The sequence below is a fragment of the Crotalus tigris genome, unplaced genomic scaffold, assembly GCF_016545835.1.
Source record: "Crotalus tigris isolate CLP2741 ecotype Arizona unplaced genomic scaffold, ASM1654583v1 scf7180000023718.2468807, whole genome shotgun sequence".
NCBI classification, from domain to species: domain Eukaryota; kingdom Metazoa; phylum Chordata; class Lepidosauria; order Squamata; family Viperidae; genus Crotalus; species Crotalus tigris.
The window spans coordinates 1,222,635-1,237,793 of NW_024100137.1; positions in this window are offsets into that span (position 1 = coordinate 1,222,635).

Here is a 15,159-nt window from a genome sequence, read left to right on the forward strand (position 1 = left end):
CTATCTCCAATTTTCCTCTCCTGCCCCACATTTGTATACCAGGAAGAGAATGGGAGGATAGAATCCCACGTCTGTGAAGTACAGTTGAACATACGTGCAATTCTTAATGTTCCTCTTTTCCTGAGGCTTGGAATTGTAATGCATAATTATTTTTTTCTTTTGATCAAAAGAAACAAGCCCTCTGTGAATCAGTGAGTGTTTTGCAATTAGTCATAATGTAATGACATGCCTAAATTGCAGAGAAACCTAATTAGATTTCAGTAATCTACATTTCATTTCCTAGATTAGTTCTGGCTAGTTCAAAAGCCACTTTAATTTGCTCATTATTTTCTCTAAAAGAGTTCAGTTTGTGAGTTTCATCGTATTTCTGTTCAATACATCAGGTTCCTCCTGCCCCATACTTGCTATCTTCATCTGAGTTGCCCAGAGAGGCAGAATAGAGCCAAATAAGAAATAACAAATACAGATAGTCCTCGACTTCAACCACAACTGAGCCCAAAAATTCTGTTGCTAAGTGAGACATTTGTTAAGTGAATTTTGTCCCATTTTTTTTACTTTTCTTGCTACAGTGGTTAAGTGAATCATTGCAATTGTTAAGTTAGTAAATGGTTGTTAAGTGAATCTGGTTTCCCCCATTGATTTTGCTTGTCAGAAAAAGGTGATCACATGATCCCAGGACATTGTAACCGTCATAAATGTGAGTCAGTTGCCAAGTGTTTGAATTTTGATCACATGATCATGGTCATAAGTGTGAAAAATGGTCATGTCATTTTTTTCCAGTGCCGTTGTAACTTTGAACGATCACTAAATGAACTGTTATAAGTCAAGGACTACCTGTAAGCATTCACTATTACTAACCTTACTTGAAGTTTGTTGATTACTTATCATGAACTTCATTTCCACTTACAGTCAGCTATCAACAAGTGTCAGTGAAAGTACAATAAACAAACTTAAGCAGCTGGTAAGATGCCATACTTGAAAACCAATATGAATTAGAGGGCAGAGACATAAAGAAATTCCAGGTTAATTTATTTCTTTATATCAGCGTTCCCCAACCTTGACACCTTTTGTGTATGGAAATATCAACACTCAGAAGTTTCAGAAATGGGTGGAGATTTAGAAGATTGAAATCCACAAATTTGGAAGATGACTGATACATTGGCTTTCCTTCATGATGCTTCATGACACACTTCATTCCTTCTCTTTTTAGGTTTACAACAGGCCATTGAAGTAAGTTAAGTTGATGAGTGCTCCATTTTCACTTTAGCTTTAAAAAATTAAAGTGATAATGGAACATTTTAAATTTAATTAGTAACTGCTGTCAAAAGAAAATGCATTCTCTTAATATTCCTAGATATCATAATCTAAAAAAATACTACTTTTATATATTGAATATGAGTCAACAATTTCCCAGAAAGAAAACAAAAGGAAATAAAACAAACAAATAATTGGCTTGGTCTGGATTTGTGATGGTATCTTGTTCATCCACATATAGAAGTAATTGGTGCTACAGACTGATGCACATACATAAATGAACTAGCTTAGTATATCATGTTCATCCTGTATTTTTACACCACAAAATGATGTGGTTACATTTTTGTACCCTCAAGCATGTGTTTAAATAAGATCTTACAAAACACCTTAAAGGACAGTCCTGAAGGGCCACAGGTTGAAAAAAGTTGTGGACTCATCATAAGAGAAATTAAAGCCCAATCCTATTCAAGATAAGTTTTACCTCACATGATCTTTAATGTGTTCTCTGTTTTGATACAGTTTGATCAGATGCTGCAATGGTCACTTGCATTTGTAAAATTTAACTTGTTGGCTGAATGTGCATTTTAATAATTATGAAGCATTGTGTTAGCAGATTTTTCTGTCTGGTGTTCTAATAATAGCACCAGATAAGCTTTGAGAGCATCCGAATTGTTGGTGCTAGTCATCATCATATCATAGTTGATGAAAGGAAGGCAAGTGAAATTCTTTGACCTTTAGCAGATGCTAAGTTGGGCATTTGGGGATAGCTACAGCATTATTAAAGAATAAACCGATTATGACATTGCATTTGTTCCTAGTTAAACATAGCAAAGAATCTGCTACCCCACTTCTGTAGGTATTGTAAAATCAATAACTTTGCTCTCAGCTGAGTAAATGGATTAGTGCTGATTTCAGCCTTTCATTAGTAGTACATTAACAGGAACTTGGGCTGGGAAACCACTCTGTTAGTGTAAATGACATTGAATTTCCCTCCATTTGTGATCAAACGGCCCTCATACACAAAACTTTTTTTAATCTTACAATGCTAAAAAAAAAATCTGTGAGAGGCAAATATGGACACAGTTGCTCTCATATTCAGATTATTAAAAAAAACAAAAAAGAGCAACATACATTTATGTTTACATTTATTTCTAACGCAATTAACAAAAGATAACTATGTCTACTGATATGTCTCTTGTCTGTTTTACGCCATGTATCAAGATGTAATGATATGAGGGAAGAGAGAGAAGAGACTCAGCAGAGCAAACAGTCAAATAAAGGGAAACAGCAGGAACAAGGGCAAGGCAAGCAGCTCAAGAAGAGACACCCCCCCCCCCTAGTTTCTTGGGATGTAATGGGGACAGGGAAGGGAGTGAGACACACCTTCAGACTTGCAAGATTAATGCAACTTTACATTAAACTACAAGTAGCTCATCTGACTGTTTCCTCTCTGATCTACCTTGCAAGGCTGACACAAAGCAGTTAATTATATCACTATTTACGTATCTATTTCAGGATATCTCAATCTTGAGAAGTTTAAGATGTGTGGACTTCAACTCCCAGAATTCCCCAACCAACAACCTATAAAGTACAGAATCCTAAAGAAGTGTGTTCGCTAAGATATGCTTCCTTACTCTGTGGCTTTCTATCTTCATGAAAAATATCTTCTATACAACAGGGAAAGGATGTTTTTTCTGGGCGTATGAATTCTGCATTCCTTGAGCATCTCCAGATGAATTACAGTTACTCTGTAAGAACGAGGCCACTGTAAACTGCCATGCCAGCTCAGGAACGGTATTATAGGAAGTTTCCATTGTCCTCAGCCCCACATATGATATGCTTGCCAGTTCTCTCCACCCTTCTCTGAGGAGAAATTCCCTTTAGGATGTAGATGAGGTAATATGTAATTTTCATATGCAAACCTGTATAACAAGAGATGATTTTGTTCCAGAGTCTTTGATGCATACAGTCAGGATTTCATGACCATTTCAGGAGAGACGTAAAGATTTTAAAACAGATTTTTTATGTTACCTTTTATACAAGTTAAATGACTGACTATCCTAATAAATGTCCTGATTACATAAATAAACTAATTACAGGCCGTGGGCACTTAGCTAGACAATGTACAATTATATTAAAATTGGGCAATAATATGAGTTAACAAAAATGGTGAATAAGAGTGCTGTATCTACAGTAGGAAAGGTGCATACAAATAATAAGGCAGGCAATTAATTTCCCTCATCCATAAGCTTTCGAAGGGGTTCCAGAGTTGCTCAATACATTTGTCGGAAGCAATCAAAATATGACAACATCATGTACAACATTTTTATTTTTCAAGGACTCTTGATTGAATTAAATGGTACAGCAAAGAGGAAGGAAAGGGGAGGCTTATGTCTTCAAATGAGATGAGATGAACCTGGCACTTACTTGCAGATTTAGGATGAAGATTCCAGACAGAAGGAGTGGATTTTGGGGTAGAAATCCTTGAGTTATCTCAGTGTTTCTCAACCTCAGCAACTTTTAGCCATATGAACTTTTAACTCTCAGAATTCCTGACTGTGGAATTCTGGGACTTGAAATTCGCACAGCCTAACGTAGGATTATGAGAGAAAGGAGCAAACAGAATATTAGTTTCTACCATTTCTAGCATTAGCAAAGCACTTTTGTTCTGGAGAAGGAGAAATATTCTGGATAATTAAGATTAATTTAATGGCACATCTGTTTAGCTCAGTGTTTCTCAAGCTTTTCTTCACCACGGACCTCTTTAAATATCTTTTGTGGCCATGTACCATGGCCACGGATCCCCAAGACTTAACTCAAGATTTAAATCATAACATTTCTTCAAACCTTCATGGACCCCCTGTGAAGACATCGTGGCCCCATCAGGTGTCCACAGATCACAGGTTGAGAATCACTGGTTTAGTTTTTAAAATGTAATGTCAAATTACTTTGTTTTACTCCCTGACTTCTCTAGGCAGACAGGTTCCAGGTTTTCTTGAAAATAGACTGCCTGAGACCGATGTGACATTTTATTTGCATTCATTTGGCAAGATACAGGGTGAGCATAAAGGAGACACAGACTGACATTCAGTGATACATATCCAATCTCCAGAGAATGTCTGGGTACAAAACATTTGCGGGATTTAAACCAAAGATCTCTGTATCGATATCTTATTGGCTTCTGTTGGCTTCTGGACGAAGAAATGGTGAACTGAAGACAGTTCTGCTAAAAGTGAAACCAATGAATGCGATGGAATGAAGACTTGTCAACCAGATCAACTCTTCAAAATATCTCTCTGGAGAAGAAGAGGACTTGGGATCTCCTAGAAGTGGTCCAGGCAATTGCACCTTGTGAGGAGACTGCAAGCCAATGGTCTCCAGTGGATTTATTGTTTTGGGAGATGAAAGATGCCATCTCCACCCAAACCACTGTCAAAATCTTGATGGACACAGGGTTTGCACGCTTCCTTTCCTAACCACTTTTGGAAATTGCTTGTTAAACTGCCTTTTGGCTATTAGGAACCTTTAAAGCATTGGTTTTTTTCCAGTACTAGGGGAGTTTCTTTTAATCCTTCATGAAAGAAGTTTAAACTTTAAAAAAATAATTTATGGAATAAACAAGAGAGATTAGAACTCTAATTTTGGAAAGTTAAAAATGGACTAAAAGGTCTAGAAGGATTTGAAATAAGATTCTGAAATTAAGTGCTTCCCATGGAAAAATGTTGTTTTTTTGAATTGTTTAAAAAATAATGGTAGTATGGGATTATAAATGCTGGACACCAGAGGAAACTAGAAAAATTAGGGATTACATTTAAAGAAGAAGTACTCTTAAATTTTATTTATTAGTACAGAATGGAGCAAAATACTTCACTGTCTTTTGCTGACAAGGACTGAATGATGAGGCTTTGAGGCTTTGTTTATAGATAAAAGATGAGATACAGGAAGAAGAGATCATTTGTTATATTTTAAGAGAAATTGATAAGTTACTAAAATTGTTGGGATGAAGAAGAAACTCATTTCTCTATATATTTAATAATAATAATAATAGTAAAGTTGGAAGGGACCTTGGAGGTCATCTAGTCCAACCCCCTGCTCAGGCAGGAAACCCTACACCATTTTGGACAAATGGCTGTCCAGTCTCTTCTTAAAAACTTCCAGTGTTGGAGCATTTACTGCTTCTGGGGGCAGGTTGTTCCACTGGTTAATTGTTCTAACTGTCAGGAAGTTTCTCCTTAGTTCTAGGTTGCTTCTCTCCTTGATTAGTTTCCATCTGCTGCTTCTTGTCTTGCCTTCAGGCGCCTTGGAAAATAGCTTCACTCCCTCTTCTTTGTGGCAGCCCCTGAGATATTGGAATACTGCTATCATGTCCTTCCTCATCCTTCTCTTCATTAAATTAGACATACCCAATTCCAGCAACCGTTCCTTATATTTTTTAGCCTCCAATCCCCTAATCGTCTTTGTTGCTCTTCTCTGTATTCTTTCTAGAGTCTCAACATCTTTTTTACATCGTGGTGACCAAAACTGGATGCAGTATTCCAAGTGTGGCTTTACCAAGGCATTGTAGAATGGCATTAATACTTCACGTGATCTTGATTCTATCCCTCTATTAATGCAGCCTAGCACTGAGTTGGCCCTTTTGGCAACTGCAGCACACTGCTGGCTCATATTTAGGTGATTGTCTACTAGGACTCTGAGGTCCCTCTCACAGTTACTATTATTGAGCATGGTGCCACCTATGCTGTACTTGTGCATTTGGTTTTTCTTGCCTAAATGTAGAACCTTGATTTTTTCACCATTGAATTTCATTTTGTTAGTTAGTGCCCAGTGTTCAAGTTTGTCCAGATCCTTCTGTATCTTAAGCCTGTCTTCTGGAGTGTTGGCTATTCCTGCCAGCTTGGTGTCGTCTGCAAATTTGATGAGTTCCCCATCTATCCCTTCGTCCAAATAGTTGATGAAGATGTTGAAGAGCACTGAGCCCAGAACAGAGCCCTGGGGCACCCCACTACACACTTCCCTCCATATAGATGCAGTTCCATTGAGGACCACACGCTGAGTACGGCAGGTCAGCCAGCTACGGATCCATCTGGTGGTGATTCTGTCTACCCCACATTTTTCTATCTTATCAAGTAGTAGGTTGTGATCTACTTTATCAAATGCTTTACTGAAGTCCAAGTAAATTATGTCTACAGCATTCCTCTGATCCAGTAATTTTGTCACTTGGTCAAAGAATGCAATAAGATTTGTCTGACATGATCTATTTTTGACAAACCCATGTTGGCTTTTAGTAATGACTTTGTTTGCCTCTAGGTGTTCGCTGATTCGTTGTTTGATTATCTTTTCCAGGATCTTCCCAGATATTGAGGTCAGGCTGATAGGTCTGTAATTTCCTGGATCCATTTTTTTTCCTATTTCTTGTCTTTATTTTATGCTTATGTTTTCTTTCTTTTCTATTTTTCTATTTTTGTATGTGTGCACTTTCTATTTTTTCGTTTATTATTTTAGTTTTCTAAGGTTGTATTTGTTATGTCCTGGGCCTGCTGAATGACTCAGCAGACTCAGGAGGCTGCAGAAGGCCTGGGCAGATCATGTGATTGCCTGGGACCAGACAGGCTTGTAAGCATGTGCAAGGTGGGAGACTAGCCTTGCATTGATAGGCTGATGCTGTCCCTGCAAAGGGAGTATAAAAGGGGCAGCGCCATTTTGTTTGCTGTTCTGTTCTATTTGTAATCTCAATAAAGAAGTTGTGTTTTGTTACTCCTGCCTCGCTTCGATGTCTCCGATTATAAAACAGAACAGTATTACTTTTATTAGAGCCGTGGTGGTGCAGTGATTAGACTGCAGTATTGATTCAGCCTTCTATTCTTACTAGGTCGGTAAAATGAGGATCCAGATTGTTGAGAGCAATATGCTAACATTGTAAATCAATCAGACAGTGCTGTAAAGCACTATGGAGCAGTATATAAGTCTAAGTGATATTGCCATTTTTTTTATTGTAATGCTTAATAAAATTACTATTTAAAAGTTCCATTTATTGGCAGAATTTTAAATCATTCTTTGTGATTTTTGCTCTTGATTTGTTCCTGTGGGCATGCTTCTGGTTCTGGTACCCCTCTCCTTCCCTCTTCCCATTCTATATTAAATATGAATTTTCAAAATCAATGCAATGAATGTATGAAAAGATATGGCAGGGAAGCCAATCAAGTTGCTTGGCATAGTTTTCCCCCTCCCTCTATTGTAGGGAAAATTTAGATTTCCCATTCTAATGAAATTAAGACTGCAACATCCAGGACCCCCCCCCCGGTATAGAAACGCTGGCTGGAAGATTTAAAGTGTAGCCTAGGACACCTGGTAGCACTTGATGGGGAAACCATCTGAGAATAAATTATCTCTAGAGCTCAGCACTTTTTAAATGAAAACACAATTTGTGTTTTCATCTAGAAATTAGCAACCCAGTGTCATATGAGAGTAAAGCATTTCTAGGTAACCAATAAAGGCATTTCTTGTTGTAACATTATGCGGGAATGATAGGATGAAGAGCAACGGCCAAGCAAACAGTCAGATAAAAGGCAATTTAGCCTGCAACAGGAATGTGGAAGGAGCAAGTGGCTTACAAGAGGCCCTTCCTATTTTCTTGACCTGTGGAGGAGATGGGTGGTGAGATAAGAGAAAACATACTTTCAGATTTGCAAGATACTGTGAATGTAACCTCACAACAAAATAGGGTTACCTTATCATAACAAAGTAGGGTTACCTTATCTTGCCCTGTGTCCTGTTTCCTCTCAAGTCAGTTTAATGTGATTTACTCTTTTTTATTGTTAATTTTATTTGGGAGACTGAAATTGGGTACTGTTGAGTCCTTGGCGAAATGGCAAGACACGAGAAGCAGTTGTAGTTCTCAGGAAACTTCTTTATTCATGTGTTCAGCTTACAGTTAGAAGACGCCGAGAACACCCAAACTCCTGGCCTCTTATATAGGCCATCCCCGGGTAAATCTGCAACTTTTGGCGCACCAGCACTTGTGCATGCACACAAGTACTGGCGACAGCCTGTCTGGTCCCGGGCAGCTTGCACCTGCTGGAACCGTTTGCAATGCCCCAAGCCTGCTTGCACAGGCTCGGGACATAACACCCCTTCCCCCCGGGCTAAAACCATTCCTTATACCATAATAACACATAACTCATTTCTGTAGTGTAGTGCCATGCTCCCCAATACCAGGTATTCCTGGTCTTCCGTCAGCCTCAATGCTCTATTTTTCTACTAGCTCTGTTTGGCCAAGAGGGTTACAAAATCCTCCAAATACTTAGGAGATTTCCTTGCTCTCTGTGATCTCCTAAGTTCAGGGTGTTTGCCAAGTACCCTCTGATTGAGGGGTGATGCGTGCCTGTCCCCCTTGTTTTGCCTTGGTGATTCCCAAAGGCTGTGCTCCAATGCCTGGCCTGCTTGCTTGCCCACCAGGTTCTCAGTCCAGGGCTTCTTTCACTATGTGACCTGGTTGTCCCGCCTAGCTGTAGGCTCTCTGGCCCTTCTAAGTGACTGTCACTGTTGGGCGTTTCTGTAGAACCTCCTAGGTCCATCCAAGACCTGTCAGGAGGCTGTCTGTCCCCTGAATCCCGTTCTGTGCCCGGGCTTGTGTGGGTTTCAGTACTGTCCCAAAACTCAGTTGTCCCCTGAGTTGAGTCAGAAGTGTTGTAGTCGGGATTTGGTTCCTCGACCACCTCCCTGTGTGTTTGCCCCCTTCTAGGGACAGGGGTAGTGTTGGGCCAACTCGAAGGAGTGTGTGCCAGCTCTCTTGCGGGGAATGGTTTATTGGGATGCTCCCGGGTATTCTCCCTGACTGGAGTACTGAATGATGCCTGGTATCTAGTTGGGCTCCTTGAATTCCTGTTTGGAGCACTCGCGGAATCTTGAGATGGGCTGATTGTGGCTTCCCCATTGATAATGGGCATCATTCCATGCCCCTCCCTTTGCCCAAAGGGCTCCCCCTCCCCCCCTGGAAAAGACCCAGGAGTCTCATCGGGAAGGTCCCGTCTAGGGCGAAGTTGGTCAATGTGCCGACGCAGGACACGACCGTTGTCCAGGGATACCTCGTAGGATAGAGGACCTGTGACCCTGGATATAGATGCGGGGACCCATGTATGACCAGGCCCGTAATTACGAGTCCAAACCGGGGCACCCACAAGTAGTTGCCTAGGTGCCCTGGGGTGTGAGACAGAAGGAGGCAGTCTGTCCGGATGCAACCGGTCAAGCTTGGTAGTCAGTTTGCGCCCCCAACGAAGTTCAGCTGGGCTTCTCCCTGTAGAAGTGGACGGTGTGGTGCGATAAGAAAGGAGGAAGTCAGCCAACCTGTGATGCCAGTCTCGGTAGGTGAGTTTCTTCAAGGCGTCCTTGGTGATGCGCACCATGCGTTCAGCCATACCGTTGGTGGATGGGTGGAAGGGTGCAGAGGTGGCATGACGAATCATGTTAGCCTGTAAGAAAGCTTGGAATTCGGAGGAAGTGAATTGAGGGCCGTTGTCAGACACAATGACGTCTGGGAGCCCGTGTGCAGCAAAAATCCCCCTCAGTACCTGAATAGTCTTTGTCTGTCTGCATATGGTGGTGGATGAGACAGGTACAACCTCAAGCCATTTTGAATGACTGTCAACGAGGACCAAGAAGAACTGGCCCTGAAAGGGCCCAGCGTAGTCAATGTGCACCCTAGACCATGGAGATTGTGTTTCCTCCCATCTATGCACAGGAGCTTGGGGCATTTCAGGGCGTGAGCGTTGACAAAGGTGGCATGCATGCACCTTAGCTTCAATGTCTTTGTCTAGGCCAGGCCACCACAAGTGGCTGCGCGCAAGAGCCTTCATTCGTACAATGCCAGGATGACCCTCGTGGAGGGAACCTAAGACCCTAGTCCTCATTGAGGTGGGAATGACAACTCTGCTTCCCCAAAGCAGACAAAGAGGTGGACAACTCGTTCCTTTTTGACCAGAAACTCTGAAACTCAGGACTAGGACAGTACTCAGGCCATCCAGACAAAACCCAAGAAAGGACACGTGAAAGTGTGTGATCTGTGCCCGATTCAGCGGCTACATCCCTGGCATTCAGGGGAGACTCAGGCAAGGCTTGGATAGAGAGAATATTGATAGCTGGCGCAGGGTCAGCTTCTATTACCGGCAGGGGTAATCTACTGAGGCCATCAGCATGGCCCATTTCCTTCCCAGGCTTGTGAAGCAGGGAAAAATCATATGCAGATAAAAAGATAGACCACCTGAGCATCTGGGGGAGATGATTTGGGGGGTTTGTTTACGTGTGGTAAACAGTCCCAGCAAAGGCTTATGGTCAGTAAAGACCGTGAAATGCCTACCATATAAAAAATCATAGAATTTTTTAATTCCAGCAACAACAGCTAAGGCCTCCCTGTCTATTTGAGCATAGTTGCGCTCAGCTGAAGACAATGTCCTGGAGTAATATGCAACAGGAACCTGAGTTCCATCAGACCTGAGGTGGCTCAGTACAGCTCCTACCCCATAAGGGGAAGCATCACAAGCGATGCACACAGGAAGAGGACTCATTGAAGTGTGCAAGTACACTGTTAGAAGTGAGCAAGGACTTGACCTCATTGAAACTTGCCTCATGTGTTTGTGACCACTGCCACACTGCCTGTTTATCTAATAGCCTGTGAAGAGGCTCAGCTACACTAGCCTTATGTGGAAGAAAGGAATTGTAGAAATTCAGAAGGCCCAGGAAAGCCTGTAGTTCGGCCTTAGACTTTGGCCTGGGGGCTTGCATAATGGCTTTTAGTTTGGATTCAGCAGGGTGAATCCCAGCAGCATCAATTTTGAACCCCAGAAACTCTGTGGAAGGCACCCCAATTTTACATTTGTCCTTCTTGAGTTTGAGTCCCGTTTTCCTGAACCTTAACAGGACAGCCCTTAGCCTTTCAGCTAGAATGTGCGTGGAGTCTCCTGCAATTAAGACACCATCAAAATAGGGGCAAACCCCTGGTATACCCCGTAGTGTGTTTTCCATTACGCTTTGGAAAATCCCAGGAGCGACATTTACTCCAAATTGAAGTCTCTTTACCTTGAAAGCCCCTCTGTGGGTCACAATAGTCTGAGCTATAGCAGCGTCATCATCAACAGGCAGCTGTTGATATGCTTGAGCTAGGTCAAGCTTTGCAAAAACACGCCCCCCCCTTGAGGGAGGCCAGAATATGACTGACCACGGGAACAGGATAGGCATGTTGCTGCAATGCCTTATTCAGAGTGCATTTGTAATCAGCACAGATGCGAATGTCCCCATTTGCCTTGAGAGGCGTGACAATGGGGGTCTCCCAGGGACTGGAGTCAACAGGTTCTAGAATTCCTTGTTGGATCAGTTTATCCAACTCAGTGTCAATTTTATTCTTTAAAGCAAAAGGGACCCTTCTTGCTTTAATTCTAATGGGAGTGACAGTGGGGTCTAGCTTTAAGGACACAGGAGGTCCTTTGAATGTGCCCAGCTGGAGGCTGAAAACATCTGCAAATTCTTTGCAGACTTCCTGTAGGTTGAGTGTCTGTAGGCTGTTGAGCCCTGTGACGTGTATTCCCAAGGCCTCAAACCAATCGAGTCCTATGAGACTCGTTCGTTCACCCCCTACTACTAATATGTCTAGTGGACCTTCAAAATCCTTATACTGTACGTTAAGGGTGGCCTCCCCCTTAACACACACTCTGGAGTTTTGAAAGTCTGTTAACACAATGTCAGAAGGCCTCAGCTTGGCCTGAGTTCCACTACCGGAACAAATCTTCCTAAACGTTTGCATGGAAATGATTGAAAGGGCAGACCCCGTATCCAGTTCCATAGCTAATGGAACCCCTTGTAGCTTCACCTTAAGTGACAGCTTTTTCTTAATTGGCTTGTGTGTGCCTGTCATATAGATGCTTCTTCGCGAAGCGCAAAACCCCACCCTATTCTGACTGGGGACCCTGGTACCTTTCAGGCGCAATTCTTCCTGAGATTGTACCTTCAGACGGCCCAGGCACACAGCTGCAATGTGTCCTTGTTTTCCACACGCCCTGCAGATAGCGGAGCAGAACTTGCAGTCGGTTCTCCTGTGGCGACCTCCACAACCGATGCACTTGGGGAGAGCTGAAGAGCTTCCTTTTGTTTCCCTTCCTTTGTGGGGTGAAGACGGTCGACTTCCTCATCCGGATCCTCCTCAGAGTTTCTTTGGACTTCTTCCTGGTGCACGGATGCAACATCTGGACTGTTCCTGATCGGCCGCATATTCTTGACAGCGCCGCCCGCTGCTTCCTCTGTGGTGACCTCTCTCAAGGCATCTTGGAAAGACAAGTCCTCCTTAGCAAAAAGTCTCTGTTGTAACTCACGATGCCTTAGCCCGCATACGAATCTGTCCCTCAGTCGTTCTTCGAGGTCCTTGAACTCGCAATGTTTGGCGGCTTTCCTCAATGCGGCGATGTAGTCCTTGGCCGATTCTCCGGGTCGTTGATCCCTCTGCTCAAAGGTGTGGCGCCACGCAATGACGGACATCTTAGGCTGGAAGTGCTCCTTCAGTAGCTTTTTTAGATCTGCGTAGCTGACAGAGTCTAAAGGAACAGGTGCTGCAAGGTTCTCAGCGATTTTGAATGCGTCTTGACCGCAAATGCACAGCAGGGTGGCAGCCTTCAAACTTTCTTCCCTCACTTGGTTCACTTTGAGGTAGTTTTCCACCCTGGCTGCGTAGGACTCCCACCTCTCTGGATGTGAGACGTCGAAGTCCGAAAGCCTTCCAATCTTTGCCATTTTTGTATCAGGAAGGGTCTATCAGCCAGCCTACCCCCGAATGCATGCTGGATTGGTGGGTAGCTGCCGAGTCAATGCCGTTCCTGCCGCTCAGGACTCACTCGGGTAAGCTTACACCTTTTTGTTGATGTAAGGCAATCCCACCTTCGTCGCCAGTGTTGAGTCTTTGGCGAAATGGCAAGACACGAGAAGCAGTTGTAGTTCTCAGGAAACTTCTTTATTCATGTGTTCAGCTTACAGTTAGAAGACGCCGAGAACGCCCAAACTCCTGGCCTCTTATATAGGCCATCCCTGGGTAAATCTGCAACTTTTGGCGCGCCAGCACTTGCGCATGCACACAAGTACTGGCGACAGCCTGTCTGATCTCGGGCAGCTTGCACCTGCCGGAACCGTTTGCAATGCCCCGAGCCTGCTTGCACAGGCTCAGGACATAACAGGTACTATATAGTAGCTTCATCCTTCCAATCCATCAAAACACTGAATAAATTAGTAAAGTGTCCAGGTGAATAAACACAGCAAGTTCAAAACTTCAAAAAAAGTCTGTACAAAAGTACCAGACTGAATAAATTTTCATTGGAGGAAACAAATGATGAATGTTAAAAGCATATTTCGTAGAAATCCTCCTTTGATGTCATTCCTTTTGGAAAGAACTAACCTTTGCAGAAGAGTGTTAGAGAGGGAGGAAGGATTTGAGATTGATGCTTTATGTCACTCCTGAATAATCGATGCTACATTAAAAGGACCAACGCTATTTTTCTGGTGGTAATATAAGTCAACCGAGCAAAATTAAAAGGCATCTGTTTTTGTATAATATAGCAGTGTGAACTGTGTATGCTACAAGAAAAAGGTAATTGATATATTCAAGCAACAATAATGGCAATGTACCAGGCATTAACTTGCTCTAAACATCTGTGGCACTTTTAATAGTCTGAGCTATTGTTTTCCAAAGAAATAATATAGATTTGTTCAGGAGCTTCACTATCAAGGTGAAGTTGCTCCTTAGGCAGGAGATGTTAAGAGGTAAAAAGCAATGCAAATTGTGGACAAATCTATGTGCCACGTGGCTATCCATGATCACTCCAGTTCAGGGGTCCCCAACCCCCAGTCCGTGGACCGGTATCAGGCCGTGGCATGTCAGCAACAGGGCTGCACAAACAAGCAAAGCCCCACCCATGAGATGCAGGCAGCACACAAAACCACAACACCCTCTGGTCTGCGGGAAAATCTCTCTCAACATAACCGGTCCCTGGTGCCCAAAAGGTTGGGGACCTCTGCTCTAGTTAACAGCCAGACACAGCTGTAACAGAACATACTATACTATATGCTTCAACATGTGCTTTGCTTCAACTGTCTAATCTGGTTAAGTGCTCTGTCTATGCCCTATCTTGTCCTTTGCCTTAAGCAGCAAATTTCCCTGGCCCAATACTTTCAATTCTAGCTGCAACAGAGGAAGAGTGTCTGCTTCAGTCACAGTCTCTCCATGAGTATTTGAAGAAGCTTTTAAACTGGGTATGGCAACTGTGTGTTTAGAGCAGGCTTCCCACCATCTCTCCCACTATTTGGAAATATTTATTCACACACTATTCCAGGAGTGAGTGAAAGGATGAGAAAAATGGAATAAGGGCCAAGAACCCAGGACAGCTTCCTTGTTCAGGCATTGGCCTAGCTTAAGTAACGAATACACATCCAATGCAGCAAACCTTTGGATACAGAATAAGGAACCTCCCTTCAACATCTGGAAGCAGCCTCATTTTTCCCATGTTTCCCTGAAAATAAGACCGGGTCTTATATTAATTTTTGCTGCAAAGAACGCATTAGGAATTATTTTCAGGTTAGGTCTTATTTTCGGGGAAATACGGTACTAAATGCATCCATTTGGCTGACAATCTTAACTGGGACTTATTTCAGGGGAGGGGCTTATATTACGAGTATCCTGAACAATCATGCTAGGGTTTATTTTCCAGTTGGATCTTATTTTTGGAGGAACACAGTAAGTCCCTTGAGTTGGTGTGGGAGATATGGATAGATAGCTTTATTATTTATTTATTTATTAGATTTTTATCCCACCTTTATTACTTTTAAGAATAATACAAGGCAGCAAACATATCTAATACTCTCTTATCCTCCTATTTT